Source organism: Acomys minous (assembly GCF_964271855.1).
Source record: "Acomys minous genome assembly, chromosome: 6".
NCBI lineage: Eukaryota > Metazoa > Chordata > Mammalia > Rodentia > Muridae > Acomys > Acomys minous.
Window position 1 is genome coordinate 61372245 of NC_140487.1, and position 15306 is coordinate 61387550.

A 15306-nucleotide genomic window follows, 5' to 3' on the forward strand; every position below is an offset into this window, starting at 1 on the left:
GTCTTATTGGGTTATTCACACTACATTCCCGGGAGGAGACAGGCAATAGGTCACCCCGTGAAATATCTGTGAATAAGGTCTCTGTAGACTGAAAAGCACAATAAAGTAAAATAAGGCAACACAAGGGAAGAGAAAGCACCCATCAGAATGTGTCACAGACAGAGAAGGGCTCTTGGAGCAGACCAGAGTGATTAGGGGAGAGGACCGGACTCCTAGAGAGTGTGCGACACAGGAATTAATCAAATGACCTCCTGTTCTGCCAAAGAGAATTTCAAGCAAATTTTGACTTTTGTTCTTACTATCACCTAACCCAGATTTTTCTTCACACCGGTTAAGAGCCAATCCAATGACTGGCACACACAGCACATTTAAAATAATTGTTGAATGGGCAGAAAGTCCTGTGACTCCACTGTCCATCCAGGCATCCCCCCCTCTGCCCCCCCCCCCAAGGTATAATTAGATTCTGATCCTTCAGCTAGTGTCTGCAGCCCATTTCAAGCTGCTTCTGAAACCTGAGCTACAGCTCCGGATTGATCCGATGTCCTGGAGAGTCACAAATATCCAGGTGCAAGGCTTCTCTTTTCACTAATCTTGGAACCCCCCCCCCCCCTTTTAATTAAATCTTGAAATCACTTGGGATGCCCTGGTTCTTGGGATGTACAATCACATGATTCTTCTTGAAGCTCTAATTCCCTGCTTAGTAATGTAATCCAGGATCTTACTCTTTTATACTTTCTGGATACTGCTTTAAAAATACTCTTTTAAAATAAAATATTTATTTTCTGTGTGCATGTGTTTTGTCTGCAGGTATGTCTGTGTATCACATGCGTGTGCATGCCTGGTATGAGTAGAGGCCAGAAGAGGGCGCTGGGTTCTCTGGAACTGGAGTTGAAGATGATTGGTAAACTATTACATGGGTGCTGGGAACTGGACCTGGGTCCTCTGCAAGACCAAGTGCTCTTAGCTGCTGAGCCTCCTCTCCAGCCCCATAGGAGGATATTGGTGAGAGCTGGCATTTGTCATCTCTATTTCCAGCACTTCTGCAGACTTGTGATGCTTCCCTTAGATCAGCTCCTCAAGTCATCTGCAGATGCCTTTGCACTCTGATGTGTGATTGATCTAGACCCCGGGGGTGGGGGGAGGGGGGAAGACTCTTATAATTATAATAAGGAATTAGCGACTTCCGGAACCACTACTACGTAGTTGGAAATATCCGAAATGGACCAAGCAGAAGAGAGGGAGGTGGAGCCGGGAAAGGACAGAAATAAATAAGGTCTAATCCCTGTACTGAGGATAGGGAACTTGGCATTGGAACATAATGTGAAATATGCGGACAGAAACTGAGATAAACCAGAGCCAGAGAAGTGTTATGACAGCAGCAGGGAGTGCTCAGGCCATGTGTCAGGTGAAGCTGCTTTTCCAAGCACAGTAAGAGCCCTGGGCACAGGTGGACCAGCAGGCCATGGTGTGGTGGGACGTAGGGAACTCCATGTAGATAATCAGGTGAAGCATTTGATAGAGAGCTGGGCGAGAAGATGCTTGGGAAATTGGTACCCAATGGTGAACAGCTATGTTACAGAGCTAGACCTTCAGGGATACCACTGGCTATCCCACACCCACACCATCTCCTGTGTACTTTTCCTTATTTCAAGGCATTTTTTTTCCTTGTAAAAAAAGAAAAAAAAAAGTAGGCAAATGTTCTCTGAGCAAATTTACCCTGGAGAGGCACAAGGTGATTGTTTTAATTGAAATAAGTTTTTGTTGCTGTTGTTGTTCTTTGTTTTATTTTGAGACAGGGTTATTTTGTGTAACCTTGGCTGTCCTGGACTCATTTTGTTTGTTGGCCAAGCTGGCCTTGAACTCACAGAGATCACAGAAACCTTTGCCTTCCTGAGAGTTGATATAGTTTTGTTTATAAAAATGCCTAAAGTATTTTTAAAAATCTCCCTTTTCTGTAGTATTTGTGTTTCATAGGGTCTTGAATGGGCTTTCATTTAGCCCGTGCCCAATGACTGGGTGAAAGATGAAAACAGAACCAGGAGAATAAAGATGTATTTTAATGGCCCAGAGATGAGAGCTCAGTGGTTAAGCGCCTTACTGCTCTAACAGAGGTTCCAAGTTCTGACCCCAGGTCTCACACTGGGCCCTTCATAAACGCTTGTAATCCCAGCTCCAAGTGATTTGGGGCCCTCTTCTGGCCTCTCTCAGGACCTGCGTGCACACACGCAGAGCAGGCACACATTTTAAAAGTGCACTATGACAATGATTAAGGAATATTATCATTGAGCTACTTGTGTGTGGTTGCACAGATGAATAAAGATTTAGAATGAAAAAATGGATGACAATGTCCCCTGAGTTTACATAGCTACTCCTTAGCAAAAGTTTCCCAGAAAGAACACTTAGCGTACAGTAGAATGGGAAAACACTAACCAGTGTAGTTTTGTTTTGTTTGTTTTGTTTGCTTGTGATGCCCACACTGGCCTTGAGTGGTGGCCTTGAGTCTCAACAGATCATCTTAGCTCCCTGGGTTGCCCTCTGTGACTAGTAAATATTAAGAAAAAAAAAATCTAAGATGTGTTGGCTTCTGCCTAGCTGGTCAGTGCCAAATTAATCCTTTGAATTATGCTGAGAGAAATAGGCCAGTTTTCAGAACTTTCAAAATGTCAAAGTGCCCAAGGGTTTTAATTAAAGCTAAACATTTCATACTTGCATCGTCCTGTTGGAAGGCTTGTGGGGGTCAGATGTGAGGACATGATGACTCTGCAACAGAGCAGTGTAAAGGACATTGGAAAAGCCTCTCCATGGAGGTCCGTGTCTTTCTACAAATATAGCCCAGGAAGAATATTTGTTATATCTTTGTATGTGTAAATATAGTGTGTGTGTGTGTGTGTGTGTGTGTGTGTGTGTGTGTGTGCACTTTCATACGTGTGGAGGAGGTCCCAGGGTCCCAGGGCTTCCATCTTGTTTGAAACAGGATCTTACTTTAGCATCTGCATATATTGGATTATGTGGCTCACAGGCGTCCACAGATGTTCCTGTCTTCCATTCCCACCTTGGAGATTATAGACATGTGCTACCATGTGAGGCTTTATGTGGGTCCTGGAGGAGATCTGAACCCAGGTCCTCACAATTTAGAACACAAGTTGGTTCCCCCAGTGGCCCATCTCAGCCGAGGAGAAGAAATGACAGCATAAACCACCGTTCACATGCACTGGCTCAACCATTCCCACAAGCCTCTGCTTCCCTTTCTGTCCTTGGGGAGGGGGCATTACTTCAGGGCTCCCAGAATAGAAAAGAGCCTTTCTGGATCAACAAGGCATTCTCCTTTTTGTCCCCTCACTATGTCACCTAGAGACTCAGAAGCACACAGAGCACAGTCCTGGGGCGGGGTAATCACTACCAGTACAGACAGCTGACATTCCGTGATCTCCACAGGCCACGGTACAACCTTTCACCAGTGAGACAGCATAAAGGCCACACATTTTATGTAAAAATTCCCTGGGAGTCTTGGAACGTAAAGGCCAGGGCATTATAGAAAGGCCACATCTTGGGAGCCAGAGTGGCCTCCCTCCACTTAGAAGGTACCGCGAGTTAGTTTCCTGATCTGTGAGACGTGGGAAGCATCAGACAAATGTAGTGAGACTTCATGGGGATGAGAGAACCAGAGCCTTTAGGAAAGTCAGTGGTAACTGATCGACTTTTGACAAATGGGTGTTATTATTAGTTCTCTTTACTGATTTTTTTTAGTAGCTGTGGGATTTAAATAATAGCCAGCAGCTATACCTGGAAGGCTTTTAAATATACTATTATAGGACGATGCTTGGCCACACAGTTCAGATATCGACTTTAAAAGAAAGAACCCCCACCTGAGTGGGTGAACCTGTCACTTGACCGTTTACTTCACTGAGCAAGCGTCACCTGGACGGGGACGCTACCAGAACAGAATCAGAAAGAGAGCCGAGGACTAGGCAGTTTCCCCCAAGTTCTGCCTGTGTTCCTTCCTGCCCTGGTCATCCACTTGATGATTCTTCTGGGTAGGAGCGAGGGGATGTATCAGCAGTTAACTGTGGGTCAAACCTCAGCCTCGCCTGGCAGAATAAATCATAAGAAACGAGCACATATGTAGGGTGCCCGTCTATGACATGAACTTGATGGGACCAGAGGAGCACCAGGAGTCCCTCTTTTGGGGGGTTTTATTTCCCTCTGGTTCTGCAAAGGGCAGAGCTGGGTGTGCAGGAGCAATCCTCACACTTCCTGTGCTCTGCTAGAGGCAAGCACACCCTGTCACAGCACTTGCCGTGGGGGGGGGGAAATCCTCAATTTGGATAAAGGGAAGGAGTTGTAGGTTTCCTAACTCTGATCCAGAAGAAGAGCTTCCTTTCAGATGCTAATAACACAGATCAGAAGAGCACAGCGGGAGGAAGCACATCAACACTGAAGTGTGAACTTCTAACGTGCTTAAAGATGATGTTGAGGTAGCATGCAAAGAAAATGCTAAAATCAATTCAGGGAATCAATTCAAAGGTTCATCAGTTGTTGTTAGGATTCTGTCACTGCTAGGAGAGAAACAAACCCTAAGAGTTCTCTGCAAATGTGAGGGTGAAAGACTCAAGCCACCTTCAGGAACAACCAACACTAAGCTAAGTTTTGAAGGGTGGGGGACCAATCAGGTGATCTGATGCTACTTTTACTTCCTTGGAAAGAGGCAAAATAAACAGAACCCCTTAATCTTAAGATAACAATTATAGGAACCTACATGCTTTATATTTCTTCAAGATATTAATTCTGTAGTTTTATTTAGGGGCTACTGTAATTTACAGTACTGTAAAAGCATGCTCCCTTTTGGAGGTGGTGCTTTATACAGTTTGGCATGTATATGTCTAGGTGTGTTTCTAAACTTATAGAAAGAATTTACTATTATTATTATTATTATTATTATTATTATTATTAATTAGCATCCTTATTACAACAACAAACTAATTTGTACTAAATTAAAAGGAAAGGCCTTCACTTTAAACAAAAATGAACAAAATCCTAAGACTCTGAGCAATTCACACCGTGTAGCTCTCAGCTTTCACTCATGCGTGTACACACACAAACACACACACACGTGCACACCCTTGGCCATGAATGAAGCAGTACTCAGCACGTTTTCCTTTGCCACAGAACTATTAGTGCTGCTAATGCAAAGCCAGACACTCTAAGTGGCACTGTCTCATAGCGGTTTCTGCTCCCCAAAGAACACGGACCTTGCTGAGACCATCCTGAGGCATCCCATAACCAAAAACCACCATTGCTTTGCAGAGAGGTTGAGACCTGCCACACTATCCCTGTCTGTCACACTGATGTCCTCTCTGCCTGGACTTCAAGAGAACACTATTTATTACCCAGAGACAGAGACTCAAAGTGTCTAAGTAGGAGCCCACCAGTTGGCCATACTTGCCTCTTCTTTCAGCTTGCTCAGGTGAGCCTTGCCTTGTGATGCAGGTGGATTCCCCACTGGCCAGTCACGCTTCAGCCGCCCCTAGTACAGGCAGTCCTTTGTCGCCAGATGCTGGAATTTCTGCCTGCTGCTCCCACCACTGGTGAGATCAAACTCTGAGCTACTGAAAGGCAGGTGAAGGGAGGGTAGAAAACACGGAGTGGATTCCTGGATCATGGTAGCAGATCTGACAGAAGAAATGCAGCCACAATAAAGTGCCCAAGGAGATGCCTAATACATGGACTGGAATTGTGTAAAAATTATTTTATTTTGGATATAACATTACCTACTGCTTCCACACAGTGGCGATGCACATAGCACAGCAGTGAGTGTGTTTCTTCTGGCATCTGACCACTTGCTCACATGCACAGCGCTGATGCTGCAGTGCTTCAGGAATGGCTTGCAGGACCTGGGGCTTGGGGGGAGAAACTTGGTTCTCAGTTTGGTTTGCACTTCTTGCTGTGGGTGGCATTAAGAGTAGGATAAGTGGGGAAAGGGGCTCTCCTCATTCTACAGGCTGGGAATGACATACAAGGCTACACAGCGGGATGTTCCTGAAGGGGCGTTTGGTATGCTCAAGTAAGGAAGAAAATACAGTATTTGCTACTTTTGAGCTTAGAGTGAGCTCTGGGTCCCCCAGTTCTTAGAGTAGGGGGTCACCACCTGCTTAACACTTAAGGACTGTGGAAAGGCTGCTTCTTCTTCTTCTTCTTCTTTTTTTGTTTGTTTTTTTGTTTTTTTCCTCCTTTTCTCTCATTTAGGAAAGATTCCATCATTACATAGTTTCTAGGAGCATCAGATTATTTTGATATCCAATAAAGCCAGGTCTTGTTTTTTTTTTTTAAATTTAATTTATTTACTTGGGATAGGATAGGGTCTCACTATGTAGCTCTGGCTGTCCTGGAACTCAGTATGCAGACCAGACTGGCACCAAACTCACAGAGATCTGCCTGCCTCTGCCTCCTGACTGGTAGACAGCTGGGATTAAAGGTGTGCGCTACCACACCTGGCCCTTCAGTGTGTGTGTGTGTGTGTGTGTGTGTGTGTGTGTGTGTGTGTGTGAGAGAGAGAGAGAGAGAGAGAGAGAGAGAGAGAGAGAGAGAGACATGGGCCATGGTGTGGAGGTCAAAGGACAGTTCTCCAGAGTCTTTTCTCTCCCTGCAGCATGTGTGACCTGGAGCTTGAAGTCAGGTTGTCAGGCTTGGCAGCAAGTGCTTTCACCTACTGGACTGTCTCATAGGCCCAAGTCAGTTTTTTTTTTTTTCGGTCATGTGCCTGTTGCTTCTCAAAGAAAAGGAAGGTCGGGAAGTAGGAATGATGTGAAAAGGGATTTTCTCAGGGAGGGCACTCTGCCTCCCTCCTGGGCCCGCAGCAGGGGCTATGTCTCCTGTATCCACCACATGACTGGGGAAGCATCAGGAGTGAGAGTTTGAAAAGGGCAGCTGGTGATGTGAAGAAGGGTAAGGGGGAATTTCAGCTACAGTGAGCCTTTCAACAAGAACTCTGCTTTTCTGTCTTCCTTAAAGGAAAGGCAGGACACAGCACTGGCTTCATGGAGTTCTGTAGCCACCCCCATTCATTACTGTAAGGATTAGGACACGCACAGAGATTACAAGTGCTAGAAACCCTCAAAATGAGAAGTAACATAGCCTGCTTGTAATAGCTGCTTAAACACCTGGTTGCTGTAAAGGCAGTGCCCAGGCTAGGCTACGATGTGCCAGGGTATAATACCTTGGAAAAGTCAAGCCCACAGGCCCAGTGTCTCTCAGGATATCAAGGGAGCTGCTGGTGAGGACAGGAGTTACCTACAAAGGTACAAGGGAAACTTGGGGATGCGGTTGGTGTTGGATTGCTCTACATATTGATTATACTAGTGGCTGCCTGAATATATATATAGATTTGTCAAAATTCATATAATTGCATTACAAAAGGTGATTTTTAGCCTATACAATTAAAAACTATAATAAAGCCACACTAAAGGTTAGATTCATCATGTCTAAGGACTTTTTGTTCCCGCAAACAGGACTTCCTCTTTCCCTATCACCTGAGGAAGTTCTGCAGACAGTGTAATTATAGCTTGTTCACCATAGGGAAACCATAGGCAGGAGCCTGGGAAGGCCTGAGAAAGCGTGCGCAAGGGCCGATCTCCAGCACAGACTGCAAGATGTGGGGCCAAGATCAGCCTAGCAATACACAGAGCCCACACCTACGCCAGGGATTTCCACAGAGAAGATGAGAAAGACCAGCAGCAGGGCTTTAGAGAGATGGAGACACTGAAAAAAGATGTACAGATCCTGGACTGATGAGAGAGGAGGAATAAAGCAAACACATAGGATGGTTGAAAGAAGCAAATGTCCAACATCTCTTTGACAAAAGACTGAAGTTAACTTGCGTGTCTCTGCGTACGTTCATGCAATATGTCCACAGACTCCAGAAGAGGGGGGGTCAGATTTCCCAGAGCTAGGGTTACAGGCAGCTGTGAACTGGCCGGAGTGTGTGCAAGGAGCAGGACTTGGGCCCTCTGCAAGCACACATGTGCTCTTAACCACTGAGTCATCTCTCTAGCTTCTCCCCACATGGATGTCACTCGGTGCCCGATATGTTTAGAGCTGGGTCAGAAAATCTGCCCCTCTGGTAGTATCTACGGCAGTGGTCCTCAACCTGTGGACCATGACCCCTTTGGCAGAATCAAACAACCCTTTCACAGGGGTCACCTAAGACCATCGGAAAACTCAGATATTTACATTACATTATATTACATTGCAATTCATGACAGTAGCAAAATTACAGTTATGAAGTAGCAACAGGAATACTTTTATGGTTGGGGGTGGGGCGGTCACCACAACAAGAACTGTATTAAAGGGTCACAGCATGAGGAAGGTTGAGAACCACTGCTCTATAGCTTCCCGGGTCAGTGCTGGCGACGTGGGTTTGGGGGCTACCAAACTTCCTAGGAGAGAAGAGTTCTGTAGGCACAGAGGGGAGAGGCCCTGATGCTCCTTGTCTGCAGACTAAAGGTGTTCATGGGAAGAGGAAACCACTTGGATCTGTGTGGCAAGGGCTTTCCCTAAGGCTGCAGTCAAACCCTTTAAAGGCTCAAGGACTGGTGTGTCCATGAGGAACCTAGACAGATTGGGAGGATTTTCTAGGCTCCAAGGATAATGGCCAAGAATAAGGAGACACGTGTTGCTTGCAGCATCTCTCTTGCACCTAATGCCTGGGTACCACATCCAAGCGGTCGGCATTTCCTGAACGAATGAAATGAGAAATACTCAGCTAGGCATTCACCTAAGTGCATCCTCGTTTGACCCTTACAGCCATCCTGGGAGAGAGACCAGTATCCTTTCTTCCTGGGGCATCTCCGATGCTCAGAGAAGTGAAACAATCAACCCAGGATGTCCTAGTTGACAAATAACAGCAGGCGTTTCTGTAAAAGGATGAGTTGAGGGTAAACCTCGTAGGTTTCTCTTGTCACGGGTAGAATTTTAATGGCAAACCTGAGCATTTTAATGTTTGGAAACACAGGGAAGATTGATTTCCTAATGGAATGATGAAATTTTATGGAAAAACCAATAATGTTTAAGTGTTCCTCGGGGACAGGAGTGGAACTGTTTTGCATGCAGCTTCTGTGACAAATACGGCCTGTCATGATGGCACCGGTCTGGGGGCAACAGAAAACGTGTCTGTAGCTTCTCATCCTTGGGTTTCTTTAAGCGACTTGGTAATTGTTTAGGAATGTGTTCAATACTTTGGACTCTTGTTTCTTTCCTTCTCTCCTCTCCATCTTTTTTTCCTTCTTTTTCTTGTGATAGGGTCTTATGTAGCCCAGGCTGGGCTCCAACTTGCTGTACGCTAGAGGATGACATAGGATTTCTGAACTTGCCTTACAGGCATGCAGCCACTGGGTGCTGGCTCTGTAACTTAGGGTTTTCTGCACACCAGGCAAGCAGTTTATCAGTTGAGCTACAGCCCCAGCTTTATCCTTTCTTTTCCTGTACCAAACAGGAAGTGTGAATTGGACTCAATAGCACATGCTGATTTCCCATTAGATAATCTTTCCTTAAAAGTAACTGACCCTTTATTAATTTTAAAAAGTCACAGTGCTCTAGTTTTCCCTTAGATAATATAAATTTTGTACCCTTTACTAAAAAAGAAAAAAAAAAAGGCTGCCCCTGCCACTTATTAATTAGAAAGGCACGCCAGCCAGTCTGCCCTATTGCAAGTCTTCTATTTCCATTTGAAGTTTTCAGCTCTTTTTGTTCCTCCATATGAAACTGATTTAGCTGCATCATATTGTTTCATTAACATCACCGTTCTATTAAAGACGGATATTAAGCTATTATCATCCACAAAATTATGCTTACATTCGTTGAACTCTAACCTCTCATCTGTGACACAAGATAGAAACAGAGACAGTTCTGACTCTGGTTTGATGTCGACACTGAACTTCTTTAAGTTTCTGGAGCATGGATGACCAGGAGAATCTGGTGTCACAATAAAAGGTAGGTATTTAAATGGGGTGGTAGCAATGCCCGCTTACGCAGCCGTTAGTGTTGAAAGACAGACACAACGCCTAGGCAGAAGAGGGGTGCGCGGTGGGCCAGCAGCTGCCCAAGGCTTTTATTTCATCAGATGCACGAAAGATAGAGAGTCTCAAGTCAGGAGAAGCTGGACATTAATTTGTTAAAGTCATGGAAATAAAGACAGAACTAGGGAAAAAAAAACCCCCACAAAAGTTTCAGAGAATGTATCAAAAAAGGCTAAAAAGTTAAGTCAATAAAAATCTAGAAAGCTTAGCAAATAGTTTCTCACTGGGAACACAAGCCACCAGAGGGAAAGAGAGGGCTAATTAAATGCACCAACAGGCAGCTTTCTTTGCTTGCTTTGGAAGAACGGGGATTAGCTGGGGGGCAGACTAATGCCAGTCCCTTGACCTTCCAATCCCTCTCTTGGGCCTCTTGACACCTAATTATAATCTCAGTATATATGTAACATAGGTTAGTCTTGCTTCTTCCTGGAGGCCGGGAGGTGTCTTGTCTCCCCTGGAAGGTGTATTGGAGTTGCTGTGTCAATTGATCTGCCGCCCAGAATGAAGGTGTGAATCATAATTGGCAGGCGAGGGCAGCAGGAGGCCAGAAAACTCTCTCCGAGGTCGGCTAGGTTTCCCACACTCAATTCTAAGAGTGGCAGGTTCTTCCTAATGCCTGATAGGCAAGGGTTCATGTTATTTTCCCTTTGTTGATTGTGAGCTTTAGCGAGCTGACCCTGTGGGATTACAGCCCGGTAGCCTTTCCAGCGCTTTGCGATCCGCTTGCACAGCGGGAGTCCTTTCCTTCTGGGACTTTCCCATGGGCTTTGCCGAGCCTCACTGCCGTGTTAATTATATTTTCCCTTGGCTGGCAGAATACAAATCAGCTTAGTCATGCTACTGCATCTTACAGACACAATGTGGCTGAGAGGGAATTTGGGCTAAGTGCAGACACAAAGAGGCGGCGCTTGATCCCCCATGCCTCATCGCCCCCCCAACTTCCAGTGGATCTGCCTCATGTAAGACAGGGAACGATGGTGCTACCAGCTTCAGATCCTGGCCTGAAGTTCAAATAAGAACCACAGTGTCACCAAAATAGCTTTCTCTGCCTGTGTCTTTTCCGCAGCACCCCCTCCCCCCGCCTCGTCAAGTCTCTCCCAGATAATTGTTGGGGTCCCCATGCACCCCTTCTTCTGACACGCAGCACTTGCTACTTTCTTCCTCTGTGAAGATCTAGGCCCTGGCAGTATTTGCAGGCCTGGCAAAGATGTGCTGGCCCCGGAGCTCTGGGCTAATGTTGAGAATCAGAGCCTGGACACTCTCAGCTGGCACAGCCAATGTGCCTGGCACAGCTCATGGCTCTTGCAGACGTCTGCAGAAGTGCAGGCTCAGCAGCATGAGCTGGCTCCTTAGGACATGGGCTAGCCTTTATCCCCAACTTCCCTGGTGCTCACCAAAGTCCACTGTGACCTCCGCAATCCCTAGCCTTGTTTGTATAGCTTGCAGCAAATCCTGATCTAGTCTTGAGACTCCTTTTCCCAAGGACTTAATTCTTGGGTCATTGGAATACTAGTTGCTATACTGAGTCTAACCTTCATTCTGTTTTTTGTTTTTTTCTTTTAAAAACTTATATTTTATGTGAGTTGGTGTTTTGCCAGCATGGATGTCCGATGAGGGTGTTGGGTCCCCTGGTACTAGAGTTACAGACAGTTGTGAGCTGCCATGTGGATGCTGGGACTTGAACAGCCAGTGCTCTTAATTGCTGAGCCATCTATGGTTTTTAATCTGGCTACTCCGGCCTCCCTTTTAAGTCTTCCCAAGGGACCTTGGGATCCCTCATGGACACAGATAGTCTGACCTGGGATCTTCCTTTCCCCCAGACATACCTGATCCTACTTAGGCCCAGCATGATCACATCAGGGTTTCTGCTCAATAAGATCACTGACCCTGGTCATGGCACATCATTCTTTAGAGTGAGAATACGCAACGACTTCAGAAAGTCATTGAACTTCTGCCGTGGGACTTACTGTAAAAAGTTCATACTTCTCAGCAAACACTGGTGATATGCGGAGCAAGACTGAGTAACTGCCATTCATGGGTGGAGAAGACTGATAGCAGGGAATGTTCTAGAACAGAAGCCAGGCCTCAAACACCATCTAGTCGTGAGAACTGAGCCAGTTGTACTCTTGGGTGGGCACACATTTCCTCACTTGTAGAGTGAGGGGTTTAGGTATAGTGAGCTCGTAGGTCTTTCTGACTGTTTACTCTTGTGTGTGGCCTCATCAGGAACAACCATGGTTCTGGCTGCTGGCGTGTGTGTGTGTGTGTGTGTGTGTGTGTGTGTGTGTGTGTGTGTGTGTGATAAACCCTGAGGTTTCACTCATGGCATCTCTTTCAGTTACAGTTAAATTTTTGTTTTGTTTTTGCTTAGGATAATATGTTTACACCTGTCTCCATATAAATCACTTTCTTCCAGTCTACTGAACTCAGAGGCATTGTCGATTTGAATTTCTGGAATGAAATTTGAAATCCCTCCTGGTAAGAGAGTCTCTTTATCAGGTAGTGTGCGTGTAAGGTAGTGTAGGTAAGGTGATGTGTGTGAGGGTGTGAGGTGGTGTGTGTGAGGGTGTGAGGTGGTGTGTGTGAGGGTGTGAGGTGGTGTGTGTGAGGGTGTGAGGTGGTGTGTATGAGGGTGTGAGGTGGTGTGTATGAGGGTGTGAGGTAGTGTGTATGAGGGTGTGAGGTGGTGTGGGGGTGTGAGGTGGTGTGTGTGAGGGTGTGAGGTGGTGTGTGTGAGGGTGTGAGGTGGTGTGTGTGAGGGTGTGAGGTGGTGTGTGTGAGGGTGTGAGGTGGTGTGTGTGAGGGTGTGAGGTGGTGTGTGTGAGGGTGTGAGGTGGTGTGTGTGAGGGTGTGAGGTGGTGTGTGTGAGGGTGTGAGGTGGTGTGTGTGAGGGTGTGAGGTGGTGTGTGTGAGGGTGTGAGGTGGTGTGTGTGAGGGTGTGAGGTGGTGTGTGAGGTGGTGTGTGTGAGGGTGTGAGGTGGTGTGTGAGGGTGTGAGGTGGTGTGTGTGAGGGTGTGAGGTGGTGTGTGTGAGGGTGTGAGGTAGTGTGTGGGGTGCTGTGTGTCGGATGGCCTGGGATGTGATGTAGGAAGTATAGCATGTGAGGTGGTGTGTGTTTATTGTATGAGTTGATATGTATATGTTGTACTGTCATTTCTAACAGTCTTTTAACAGTGACAGCAGGAGCTTATCTCACGAACTTTGATTCAAGGTCCACTAGTAGAAGAAGGCACCAAGAATTTTCATAAAGTCCTCCTAGTCTTACATCCTCACCTGAGAAGTGATGGGTCTGGTGGCGTGAGTCTGACCATCTGCAATCTCTCTCCCTCTCTCTCTCTCTCTCTCTCTCTCTCTCTCTCTCTCTCTCTCTCTCTGTCTCTCTCTCTCTCTCTCACACACACACACACACACACACACACCACGAATGAATCCTGGTTTAGCCAAAAACCAAGACACAACACAATAAAACAACAACAGCAATAACAAAAACAGTCTGGACAGGAATTAGGACCTGAATTCTGTCCAAGTCTCCTACTTCATTTATTGCTTCCGTTCTCCCAGCACCAGCCTCTTTTGAGCTGATAGAAAAAAAAAAATCTGAAACAAAGGTCTGTTTCACTCCCTAACTTCTGGCTTTTCTTGAGATTAGAGGATGAGTACAAACACGAGCCCTCCAGCTTCCTGTTGTCACAGACTTGGTGTTCAGATTTCAGGGGCCCTGTCTCCTGGCCACTCTACCCAGCCCTGCTACTCCAAACTAAGCAGCAGGGCTGACACCAAACATGTAGAGATGCACAGACAAGTGGCTGAGGAAATGGCATCTACTTGATGAGATATCATAGAGCCCTGAAAATGTAAGACCATGAAAGAATGGTGCCAGGTTGGCTGGCATTCACTAATCAATCTGACTAACAAACATTTCCAGGCACACGTCAATCGATGTGTACAGGATGAGCAAGGGAGACACAGTCCATGCCTTACAGGCTTTAGTGAACGCTATACTGTATTGCCGTGTGCTTCACTCTGTTTAGTTTCTTTAATGGTCTCACCAGGGACACAAAGAAGAGGTGGCAGAGAGGGAATTTCAACCCAGGGTTATATGGCTTTTCTAAACAATGATGCTTCAACTCTTTCAACAATTTCATTAAAGCATTTAAAGGGGGCTTATTAAACATAACTATTACAAATACAACTCTACAGAGGTGCCCATAGGAAGCTCTCTGATCTTATTTCATATTTGATTTAGGCCTCAGGGTTTTTTTTTCCCCCTCCTGGAGACTTGTACTGAAATGATTTCAACAGATCCTTCCTGTTTCTGGTAATGAGCCCTAACGCAGATTTGGAAAAGGATCAGCGGTCTGAGAGGTGGGCCAGCTGATGGCTTGGCTTACTTCTCTGTGGCAGGAACAATGCCACTCCTTTCTTCTGCTGGAGGGCATATTTCAATGTTTGATTGACAATAATGTGTGGTGCTTTCCTTATTTTGTAGGGAGAAGCAGTTTGTTTTAGTCTGCAAAACAGCACTGTATTTTGTTTCTAGCTGAGTAGAATTTAAAATATAATACCAAACATGGACCTACTGGGAACTCAGGAAGGCCTTGGTTGCCATCAGAAGTTTTATAAGATAGAGACTTGGTTATTTCTCGAGCCATCCAGAAGCCCACACTCTGGGCAAGCAAATTACTCTCTTTCCTCTGAACAGCCTGTTCCAAATCATGCTCCTATCACTGTGAGCAAAGCCTCAATTACATCCTATTATCTGGAAAATAAAATATGAAGGCAGTGCACATAAAAACTCTCATTTTGATTCATAAGCAAATACAATTTATAAGACATAATGTATAAAAATATACCCATATGTATAGAGTACTCACTATAGCTATTCAGTTTTAAAATAACTTCATAATAATTATGAAATTTCCTCTATTGAACCACACGTTTATATAATAGGGATGACAGAGTTAATTGTCAATTTGGCAGAATCTAGAATCATGGGGGAGGAGAGTCCCTGGAGGCGTCTCTTGGTTGTGTTAATTGTGATGGGAAGGCCCTATGCTGTGGATGGTTCCATTCACAGTTCGCACTGTGAACTGTAAAAGTGGAGTGAGGAAGCTTGGCAGAACTGTGACCCAGAATAAATCCTTTCTTTCTTTTCTTTTTTCTTTTTCTCATTTTTCTTGTGTTTGTTCTCTTTTGTTTTGTTTTTGAGAGACAGGGTTTCTCTGTGTAGCCTTGG

The 15306-nt window shown here is 45.5% G+C and overlaps 1 protein-coding gene and 1 long non-coding RNA gene across 3 annotated transcripts in view; one reads left to right on the top strand and one right to left on the bottom strand.

The window, feature by feature from the left end:
- The window catches only part of CNTNAP2 (contactin associated protein 2), a 2010562-nt gene that overhangs the window by 56150 nt on the left and 1939106 nt on the right, over window positions 1-15306 (bottom strand). The window contains exon 1 of one of the 2 annotated variants that reach the window (XM_084788078.1): window positions 5444-5608. The exons of the other annotated variant lie outside the window; for it this stretch is intronic. The gene's annotated coding sequence lies outside the window, so the exon portion shown is untranslated. Of the gene's footprint in view, window positions 1-5443; window positions 5609-15306 lie in introns of those variants that run through there. 2 annotated transcript variants of the gene reach the window in all.
- The window catches only part of LOC311600918, a 47761-nt gene that overhangs the window by 26824 nt on the left and 5631 nt on the right, over window positions 1-15306 (top strand). The window contains exon 3 of the long non-coding RNA XR_014780411.1: window positions 12442-12548. This is a non-coding gene — a long non-coding RNA (uncharacterized lncRNA). The remainder of the gene's footprint in view (window positions 1-12441; window positions 12549-15306) is intronic.